The following is an 11,728-nucleotide window of genomic DNA, read 5'->3' as shown; positions in this document are numbered from 1 at the left end:
ATCTCTTTCTCTCTGCATTTGGAGAGGAACCTTTTGAACTCTCTGGAAAGAAAGTGGCTGAAACTTTGAATTCTTTTGATGGAGACATCATCTGGAGCAGACATAAAAGTCATCAAAGATGAGATCCATTATGTGGCTGGAAAACACATAATACTCCCCCTTTAAGATCTGATTGTTACCATCAAGCGGCTTCTAAATACTTTGTAATCCACTTGTCATGCACATGAAAGCAAACTCTGCCTTCCTGAAATATGTCGCCAAATAAAACCTAAGAAAACAAACTAAAACTAAACTACAGTTTTGAATCTTACATCATGGTGTTATGGAGGTCTGAATGTGTAGAAATGAAGCTGATTTTGTAATATATTACGTCTTGTATAACCTTGAAGTAAGTGTGTTGGTTATGGTTTGCCAGTTCTCCCAGTTTGACTAGTGCCCACGTATTGGGATCAGGGGTGTGGAATTCACAATGTTCAACTACATCAGAATGTTAATTCAAATCCAATTTTACAGACTGACTGATTGTAAGGGAAGAAACTCCCCATTCTTCCTCAGGGCTCCTGAATGGTTCAATAATCAGCTGCTGAATTATTCAGAAAATAGGTCAAGCAGCCAGTTTCACTTTCCATAAAGTCACATTTTTTAAAGGGGCAGTGTTAGGTATTTTCCAGCCACATAGGGCCATTTTATAGTACAGAAAGTACAGAGTTAGCTCTAGTTATAAAAAAGCTGCATATATCAAAAGTGATTTAAAAATAACTTGACTTTGTAATTTAACAGCTTGAAATTGGGCCTTTGTCTCTTTCCTAAGCTCCACCTTTAGGAAGTCATCACAACATGGCTCCTCTATTAACTCTTTCATAACATTTTTACCAGCGTTGCTCTGAGAAGCAGCTCCTATAATGAGCTCAGCTGATGTTCAGGTCCACCAGGTGTTTGCTAATTGCTGTTGGCTAGTCTGAAGGAACTCAGTGGGGAAGTTGTGAGGGAGGGGTTCTATGTAAGGAGGAAGCTCTGAAGCTTTGAGGAGCTTCGTCTTGAAGACGGGGCCAGGTCCATCCAGCTCAGTGGTTGCCATAGAGATTAAAGGATTCCTCAAACATGCATGACAGAATCAAATCAACACTCCAGGTATGTTTTTGATGAGGGAATAACATGATAGCATGATGTACAGTTTGAAAATGTTTATTTTACATAATACTGCCATTTAAGCTAGTAAAGCTTTTCATATTTATTTGATATGTATCTAATTACTGTAAAACAATTCAAAAACAAGATGAACTGTTACATCAAAAACTGAAGATGAAAAACATTTACAGTATACAACTTTTTTTCCCTTATCACTCCCAAAGTTTTGGCCATAATGTATAGATATCATAGATGTCATACACTTTATTTAGACTTACTGTAGCAACAATCCCACCCTAAACATATTCAGATACTAATATTAGGTATTATTGTTGCTCCACTGCAATTCCTGAGCCAATGTCTAAAATTTTGATGTGTGTTTATTTATTATAAACACCAAGATGCGTACAGACACACACACAACTACACACACACACACTCCAAAAGTTCAAAGTGTGCAGGCAGTTCCAACTCAGCGTTTTGTAACTCCGTTTCAGAAATGGAGCCACATGACAGCATAAGCCATAAGCAGCGTGAAGAGTAAGGTCAGGACCTTCCGATAATACAGAGAGAAACTCCAGTCTTCCGTCTGAGTAACCACTTGGTCACAGTGGGCTGTGCTGACGACAGAAGGAGGCGCTCCGTGGAGAAGATTGGCTAAAGATACCACTTCACTGTGTGTGCGCTGAATCCTCAATAAGGAAAGAGCAACAGACAGCATACGGGACCAGCAACACAGCAGAGCCACCCTCACTAGACCGAGTTAACAAGGCTGTGCCCTGCATGGTTGGAGGAAGGAGTAAAGAAGCAGAAGCTGTTGTTGCTCCACAGGATGCTGCAATTCTCTTCTGTTTTACACCAAAGCTGCTGAGATGATTTGAATCATTTGGAAATTTGAAGGAATGTATTCTTTTGAAAGGTTTTAGGCCACCTTATGGCTGCAGTACGCAACGTTTGTAAAAAAAAGAAAAATAGTCTAAATTCTGTTGAAACTGTCACTATGCCGTGACAGTTTGGTACGACGCAAATAACCTACAGCTCTGGAAAAAATGAAGAGACCACTGCACTGAAACCCGTTGAAAACCTCCTGGTTGTTCCACCTTAATATCAGAACTCTTCCTGTGTTGAAATTAATATTAATGTTATTGTTTCTAAATAAATATGAACTTGTTTTCTTTGCATTAGTTGAGGTCTGAAAGACCTGCATCTTTTTCGTTATATTGACCATTTCTCATTTTTTGCAAATAAATACTAAAATTTTGCTTGGAATTTCAGAGACATGTTGCCAGTAGTTCAGTTGATCAGACAAACTGATCAATTTAAGTGGTCTCTGTGAAAAAAGATCAAGCTCTTCTGTCTTCTCTCAGTGCTAACTGGAAGCAACCAATCAGAACTAAGAGGCGGGACTTAGCGCTGTCAGTCACTCTTGCTTGCATCTGCTCATCTCACCCTCCTCTCTCTCTGCTTCTCTGCAGCTTCTTCCTGATAGCAGATTGTGTGATAGATGCTAGGCTAGTTAGCATGGACGCCGCTGACGGTGGATAACCTTAAGTTGCTTCTCCACTATTTTCATGACAGTTTTAACAAATTTGTAGAAAAGTGATTAAAAAAAAGTTATATAATGCAGCTTTAAGGATTTTTTTTTACTGTATTTTTAATCAAACATTAATGCTTCATGTGAGACAAAGAAAGAGCAGTTTCTCAATTCCTATTTATGAAACAAAGAAGCTGTCATTGCTTTCTAAACCTAGTAGCTAGTTGGAGGTAGCGACTGATGTCAAGTGTTAATGCTAACTAGCAATGAGAGTTTTACGTCACTTTTGGAGGAGCTTTGTTTCTCTTCTTTGCAGATTTGTTTTAATTCAGCCTACTTGGTGGATTTCAGAGCATGAATAAGCTTATTTAGAGTTATACCACAACACTGAGTTTCAGTTGAATTGACCAGACTTTGACTAGGTCTCTTGATAACGTTTGCTTTTCGTTTGGTCTGGCAGTAATCAGGTCAACTGATTGTTTCTAAAAGGAATTTGAACTCATCTTTTGTGGTAAATGACAATTAATTCATGATTGAAGGAGAGCGTAGTTACTTTTTCACAAAAGCGAAGCAGTCCAATTACACTTAGGCAGATCAATTTTCTTTCATTTGAAACAAAACAACGAATGAAACAAATTCTCCACTTTTATTCATTTAATTAAAACGAAAAATGCTTTGCTTTTGTGCACGCAACAAAAGTGGGAAAAATGGATAATGATTTGAGACAAGTGCCCTGACAGGGTCGCATTTTTTCCTTAATTAAAAGCATAATTTGAAAAAGACTTCTTTTTTTTAATCTCTAGCTCTCTCTATACATTTCATAGTGAGGGGGAAAAAAAGAACAGAACAAATCTGTAAAGGGAAATAAAACTGCTGAGCAAAGTCAAATTTGTTCCTATAGTCAAGATGTCACTCTGACAAGTATCAGCTCCATGTTTATTGAACATGCTCCCATCACGAAAATGAGCTTAGTAAAACAGAAACGTTAAAGAGGGTCAGCGTGCAAGTCGGTGAGCTTCTGCATGGATGATCAGCGCAGCAGGAACAGCTGGATGTTCATCTGTAGGAGCCGGGATTTTCCAGATCAAAAGCAACGTTTCAGCGACCTGACCCAGATGGACCTTCATTTCTTTTTTTCCCCCCACTTTATTCACATTTTATTTGATATTCCAGTCGTTAACATGAAAATATCCAAAGTTTGCTTACTTTAGAAAAAGTAACGTTCCAGTCAGCATCTTGCTAAATCTGTGAGCACTACCAGATCACACTGACCACACACTCTTTGGTGAGAAAAGTCCTATTTATTACTTTTTGAATATTTACAAAATAATTACAGCATAAAGCATAATGCCATGTTTTACATATTACCAACTTACCAAAATGTCCACTCCTTATCCACCTACATAATCTTACATTTCTTGTATATCCAGCATATAACAACTAAACCCACATTTAACTAACTACAATGGATGAACAATCATTATTTCTTTAAATTTCACAAAAAAACGAGCACCAGCACAAACACCAACAATAATTGAATAATACTATTCAGAAACTGTTCAATCATTTGAACAGTTTTTGTCTAAGTTCAAAATTCAGATTACTCCACAGTTTGACTCCACTTTTTTTCCTAGTAGTTCTGAATTTGTAGATTTTAAACTGTGATTCTCCTGTCAACTTGTACTTTTTTCCCCCATTAGTCAAAGTTAAATCATTTTTGAATGTTTTCCAGTCAAATCCTACTCAATAGTAAAGGCTGCTCGAGTTAAAGTGCTAAAGTACTATTGAAAATACTTAAGTTTTCAAAAGTACTTAGAATGCTAAGGACTGTTAAGAATGTCACGATCGTCTCAATATTATGTGAGCTGAAACTCACTGTGAGCTCATTTTTCTGAATTCTCTGGCATTCATGCATGAAAAAGCAGTAATTAAATCTACTGGCATCGGAAATGTAAAAAAAATGTGACGTGTCATGACAGCTCCAGGTCTGCTTTTATGAGGCTCGTTCCTCTGATAATAACCTTACCTGTCATGGAGGCAGTTCATACTAACCCTACGGGAGGTATGAAAGGTAACGACAGGAACAGCTCTCAATATATAAATTATAGACCAACCCTCGGTTCTCTATGAATACTGCCATTCATTCCATTGTGGTTCCTGCTGCTCTTCTGCTACGACTGTTTTTTCCCAAAATGCAGCTCTAACATGTCCAAATGTTTTAATGTGATCACTGTGTGACGCTTCTTAAAAATCATTTTTGCTAGAAAGGTAATGATGAAGTATGAATATTTTATTGTATAGTCTTATGTAGTCTTTCCAACAAATTCTAGATTCAACGGATTTTTTGTTGTTGGGCTCAGTACATTCATTATGTTTTAATGAGTTTTAATGATTCAGGCACTGAGGTTACAATACAACCTATTGGCAACAATGAAGTCCCTGATCTTTAGCTAAGACTCAAACAAGGCAAACACTTTACCAGGAACTCCAGCCCAGCTCTCCAGATTAGACTGATCCACTGATCAACAGTATCAAATGCTCCAACTGGACCAGCACTGGTTCTTCCACAGTCTGAATTGATGCAGATGTCAGTGAACATTTGGAAGGACAGTCTCAGTAGTATGGTGAGCACAGAAACAGCTTTGTTTCTCAGTCACAGGATGGTTTGCTATGAACAACTAAGTTTCTATACATGCCTGCATACATGGATGAAAAAAGATAAGACTGACCTCAATAGCTGTCTAGTCCAAACAAAACGTCTGTCTCATGTCTCATTAGCTGCATCTGACATTCCAAATATACGCAAGACTTTGCCAATATTCTGCTAACGTCAAAACACCCCCCAGTTTTGCAATTGCGGTGTTCAAATTTTTATAAGAAACGCAATTAAAATCACACGTGAATAAGTTTGTTCATGTGATGAACCATGAAGAAACATGCTGCATCATCATCCTCCACCTACTTCCTGTCGTCTTCTTCTTTGTGGTTTCCGCCAGAAGTAACATGCAGTTGTTGATCATGTGACTTATGTGATGTAGAAAACGTGTTTCCATTGCAGATTTGTGAAATAAACCAGTTTCAATATGGCAAAAAAAAACAACAAAAAAAAAACACCCACCTTGTGCTGTGAGGTATTTCTTTTAATCAAAGAATGTTTTTTTTTGTCTTTGAAATTTGTGTGTTTCCATTAAACTTTTTTTTTTCAAAATCTCAAATTGTGCAATGAAATGGCCAATGGAAACAAAGTTATTTCTTATGATGATGTTATAAATGCCAATCTGAATGGCTTAACATGAAGCTTTTAAAAACAGTGTCTTGCCTGAAGTACTGCTGCCTATGTGCTGGTTCTGATTGGACCAGCTGTTGCTTTATTGTGCAACAGCATTGCTAATGTACAGATGAAAACATGAACCTGTGACTAACCAACAGTCACATCACTAGAACCTGCACTAGTTGAAGTTTAATAATAATAAATGCACCAAGAAGGAGAAACAGAAAAACAACATTTTCATTGTTTGGCCCTGAACAATAAAACAGATTTAGGCAACAGCAACAGTTCCATCTGGACAGGCCTCTCTGTTGGACACATTTCTGAGCTGCAACTATCTTTAGAAAAGCCATTAACCACCATGTAGCGTTCCTGGAGAGGAGGACAATTGTGTTAGACATTTCTTCGTTTCACTGTCTTTCCTTGGGAAGTGAAGACAAGAAACAAAATGTGTATTAATTGATTGAAAAATGCAACAGAAACTCCGAAGAGCACATCTTTAGCAATTAAAGGAACCCCACTGAAATAATTTGAATCTTATTTAAGTAACTTTAATGAAGGTCTAGTTTTACTTCAGCCTCTTCAGCTCATCCGTCTCATGGCGTCTCTCAGGGGCCCATTCTTGGTCCTCTTCTTTCTGCTGTGTGTGTCGGCACCCTCTGAGTTCAGTCATTGGAAAAATGTGACATCTCATTTCCCTGTCATGCTAACGACACACAGGTCTGCCTAACACTGAAATGTAAAGTAAAACCAGGACTCCTTTCAAAGCCGTTTTAAGCATTTCGAAGATGTTTTTCAAGTTTGTAGAAGATATAAAGGAAAACATGAATTGCCAATAATTAAATGTATGAATCTAACTTTCATGAATTTTAAACTTTCACTCTTCAAACCCCTGTTTGACCCCCGATGTCTGATGAACAACAGTTCCATCCTGTTCCCTGGTTCAGGTTAAAACACACTGCTGCTGCACATTACTCCCCAACTTAAAAAAAAAAACAACTCCAACAACCCACTAAACCAGACTAAATGTTTGCTCATTTAGTCTTTTTTTGTGTGTGTCTGTCTGTGATGTCATTTTGATTTGACGTCAATCGTTTCCGTTTTTAAATGTGATTTAGAAATTGATTTAACATGACCACAGCGGTTTCTAAGATTAAAAGCTGGAAGTAGAAAATAAAAGGGAAAAAAAAGTACCTATAATTAACCCTGAAGCCCTTCCAGTCTGATAAAAACGAACCAAGCTAATTTCTCTGTTTGTTCTTTAATGTTTTCTTCTGCATCGAGGAAAGAACATTAACTGCCCCACCCAAACAGTCGGTTTGATTGTTTAATAATTATTAAGCAGTAACCAAATTGACTGAAGAGTGCCCGAGGCACATTCACGCACGGTTCCCTCTCATCAGCTTGACACACTGCCATAATTGCATAATCTTACGACTCTTGCAGGCTATATTAAGATAGGTGGTAATAATGCAAACAGCTTGAAGCTGCAGATGTAACGCACGATGACACACACACACACACACACACACACACACACACACACACACACATGCACACAAGTTGCGCCCTGACAAGGCTGGATTCACGCGTAATGTCAATTACTAGGGTGGTGTGGAGCTGAAGCAGCAGTCAGTCATCGCTTCCTCCGCCTGCAGCTGACAGGCCACGTGGACCGAGCGCGGGTGAATAACATAAACACCTCCTCAGGTTGAGGCTCATTCTGCTCTGCGAATGCAGGAATACATAAATTTACATTTTCCGCAGGGATAAAGCGCGTCTCATGTGAGGTTGGCAGCTTATCAGAGCTCTGACAAAGTGGAAGGATTAAGAGTATTTGATCAGCAGCATATGCCCTCAGAGAATGTGGGCTTCTTTTTTTTTATTTAATATGCTTCCATAAGGTAAGTGAGAAACAACTGCAGCCATTTCAGAAAATTAACCACAAAACGTCTGATAAGAAAAGAAAATTTAGACAATAAAAAAAATGTGTTAGGTCATGTTTAAGGAACAGACAATTGAAAATCTATAAATAATTTTAAGATAATTGTTTTTCAAAGCAGACAATTATTTTTACAATAAACATTTCTCACTAAGAACAGGAAATACACATAAATGTATCTGAGATGACTCCATGTTGAGGCTTGTGATTCTGCCAGGCTGTAGAAAAATAATGGAAATTAATAATGAAGCTATTTTTTGTTATGTGGGGGATTAACAAAAAACAGATTGTTGCCAGGTATATACCAAATACATGTCGAATAGACATGATGGCTAACATTAGCAACTCAGGTAAATAATGGTGTGCCTGTGGGGGCGCTGCACCAAGAGCAACTGAAGGAAGCAACACAAAACCTCAGAAGAAGACGCTGATGTAAACAATCATGGCGTCAAAAAAAACCCCAAAAAACGAGTCTTTTCTTTCCGCTAACCCGACAGTCTAGTCTGTCAAGTCTCCCGTTTTTCCCGGAAACCTACCGTCTTTTACCCACCTTTCCCGCTCACATATTATTATTTTCCCGTAAATATCCCGCATTGTGCCGCCGTCTCTCACGTTAGTTGCTCTCCCTCCTAACTCTTACGGTAAATCCTCTGTTACGTTAGTTCCGCGCTTACGTTACTTTTTTTTTTGCTCACTCTGCCCACACTAGACAAATGAACTGGAGTTCGATTGAAGCGTACTAAACAGGCACCCTTACTTTATATGGTATGAAATTGTTGAAGGTAGGAGTAAAATTTTCTCTAAAAACAAAAGCCTGAGCCGTACATCCTCTTCAAATAGAAACCAGACCTGATGTCTCCGACTTTTTATATAGCCAATCAAACTTGTCCAGTAGCAGGTGCATCGAGTATTTATTTATTTTTTCTTCTTTCTCCTACCTCTGACCAGCTGCTTCTCGCCGTGCTCTGTCATGGAATATAATTGTTTTTCTTTATTGGAGCGAGGTTAGTCACTGGCGTTTTGATGCTGAAAATGAGAGAAAGCTCTGCCTCCTTCCACAAAGTCAATATTTGCAGCAATTACACCGAAGCAGGAAGAGACGACAAACTGGAGAGCAGTGGAGGGGCTAATGGTCCAATATAATACTCATCCACCAATCCAAAAACAAACAACTGCACATGAACACCAGGACAATAAAATAAAAGAGAACTTTTACATGTGCACTCAATGGGATGAAAACGTGCCACCCTGACAGCAGCACCTTTGGTTTCGTGTATTGACCTGAGACCAGAGCGAGAGCAAAGAGTGACAGTCCCCAGGCTCTTACTGCCAAGCCGTGTTTGGGTCACTTGGCTCTGACGACTTGTCGGTTTGACCGACTGACTGAAACGAGTCCAGCTGCCAGGCGCTGTCTTTACTCCACTCACCAGCCATATGTCACAATCTCTATCCTCGCCCAAAACCAAAGCGACTTCAACTCCGGATTTCCTCCTGCATTAAGGAGCTGCCTGCCTTTGTACCGTCGCTGGACTCAGTGGGAAGTAATTTTCCAGAGTTCAGACAAATGTTTTCTTAGTTTTATTGTTGGATAAATCTTTTGGAATGAGGAGATACTTAAAACATGTGGCAGCGCTGTTCCACGTCTCAGCTCAGAATCATGAATTCAGACAAATAATACAAACAGCACAGGAGTTTGTCTGAAGGAAGCCAAATTATTGTTTGCTCTACTATCTGACGTCACGTCTATGCAGACTTCAAACTAACATGCAATAATTGACCCTACAGTAATGTCTCATTTAAAGGGGCAGTATTATGTATTTTCCAGGTACCTAGTGCCATTTTATAGTAGAATGAAGAAATGATTTCCTTCATTTGTTATGAAAAGCTGTATATATAAAGTATAGCTTAAAAGAAAGATAATTTCATAGTTTAACACTTTGAAATTGGGCCTCTGTCTCTTTAAGAAGCTCCTGCTCTTTCTGAAACTCTGCCTTCAGGAAGTCATCACAACATGGCTCCTCTATTAACCCTTTAGCAACGTTTTACCAGCTTTTCACTGAGAAGTAGTTTGTGTAATGAGCTCATTGGATGCGCAGTTCCACCAGGTGTTTGCTAATTGCTTCCTGCTAGTCTGAAGGAGCTGAGTGGGGGAGTTGGAGGGTTGGTCAGAAGCAGAAGCTTGGAAGCTTTGAAACCTCATCTCAGAGGAGGAACTGTGCCTCCAGGTCAAGGCTTGGTCCACTCAAGATATGAATGGTTGTCATAAGAGATCCAAGGATTTTTCAAACATGCATGAAAGAATGAAGGCAAGAATCCAGGTATGATTTTGATGAGGGAATAACATTATAGCATGATGCAAAGCTCAAAAAAGTTGATTTTACATAATGCTGTCTTTTAACACCAATTTGTCAGAACATTATGACCACCTGCCCAGCAGTATGTTGAAAACAGTCCAGACATGCTGAGGTATGGACTCCATTTATCTGGCACCAACATGTGATCAGCAAATCCCTTAACCCTGAATCACCACCGTGACAGATTGTGAATTGCTTAAGTCAGGCTGAAAGTTGGGAAGTTGAGCTTGCATGGATCAGTCGCTCATGATTGGATTGAGATATGAGGAGCTTTGATGGAAGATTCCCGCGAGGTTTTAAATCCTGCCTAGAAACTACAGCACACTCTCAAGAATAACTTATAAACTAGCTCCATCTCCTCTAGCAACATGAATCCAAGACTGTCGGGAATTTACACAGAGGACAAATGAAGTTTTATTTAATTGATCTTCAAGTTAACTTAGACACTAGGTTTACTTCATCATTTCATGACATTCCCGTATTTTGTATCCATTCTCATTTTTATGTACTTAACCATTTTGTATCTTTAGCTCCATTTTTATTGTGTTTATTGTGGGACAATAAAGTTTATTCCTCTTGTTATTTTTATTTCTTCTAGACTCTGATCCCTTCAGATACTCCTTCCTTCCCTGTTCCTTTTGACTTTGCATCCTCTTTTCATTCCTGTTCACACAGATATTTTCATCTTTAAGCAGCTTCCTGCTTAAAGATGAACTCTTTATCCTTATGTTTGTTTCACATTATGTTAGCTTCCAGGCTCTTTTTTTCCCCCTGCTGGTGTCAGACACCAGAGGAAACTCTTAGAAGATACACTCTCCATCTACAGCCTCCCTCTTTGGTCCAGACGGCCAGAGTTGAAATTTTATTGTATTTTTTTTATGTTATTTTATTTTTATTTTGTTTCATTTGATTTTATTTTATGTTTTCCTCCTCATCAGGTCAAAATATGAGTCAGTTTGCTAAACAGTTCAGGTCACAGAGAAGCCACACACTGTTTGGCTCCGACTTCAAAGCAGCCAAATGCACCAGATTGGAGCCGGACTGGATGAATAGACAACAGGATAAAAGGAAAGGTTAACAAGTTCTACTGTACGGGAGAGGATCAGGGTCATTGGGGTGTAGAATTTTGACATTAATCTCAGAATTCTGACTTTGATCTCAGAATTCTGACTTTGATGTCTGAATTCTGACTTTGATCTCATAATTCTGACTTTGATCTTAGAATTCTGACTTTAATCTCAGAATTCTGACTTTGATGTCTGAATTCTGACTTTGATCTCAGAATTCTGACTTTGATCTTAGAATTCTGACTTTAATCTCAGAATTCTGACTTTGATGTCTGAATTCTGACTTTGATCTCAGAATTCTGACTTTGATCTTAGAATTCTGACTTTAATCTCAGAATTCTGACTTTGATGTCTGAATTCTGACTTTGATCTCAGAATTCTGACTTTGATCTTAGAATTCTGACTTTAATCTCAGAATTCTGACTTTGATGTCTG

At 38.6% G+C, this 11,728-nt stretch overlaps 1 long non-coding RNA gene across 1 annotated transcript; it reads left to right on the top strand.

The window, feature by feature from the left end:
* Positions 1–956: 956 nt before the first annotated feature.
* On the top strand, positions 957–2,099 carry LOC107833960 (uncharacterized). The gene is made up of 2 exons (XR_001659727.1): positions 957–1,131; positions 1,626–2,099. It is a non-coding gene; the product is annotated as an uncharacterized LOC107833960 (long non-coding RNA).
* Positions 2,100–11,728: the final 9,629 nt, after the last annotated feature.

The sequence above is a fragment of the Poecilia formosa genome, unplaced genomic scaffold, assembly GCF_000485575.1.
Source record: "Poecilia formosa unplaced genomic scaffold, Poecilia_formosa-5.1.2 Scaffold488, whole genome shotgun sequence".
Taxonomy (NCBI): Eukaryota; Metazoa; Chordata; class Actinopteri; order Cyprinodontiformes; family Poeciliidae; genus Poecilia; species Poecilia formosa.
Note: the sequence above shows the minus strand (reverse complement) of the source record. Positions and strands in the feature narration are given on the sequence as shown.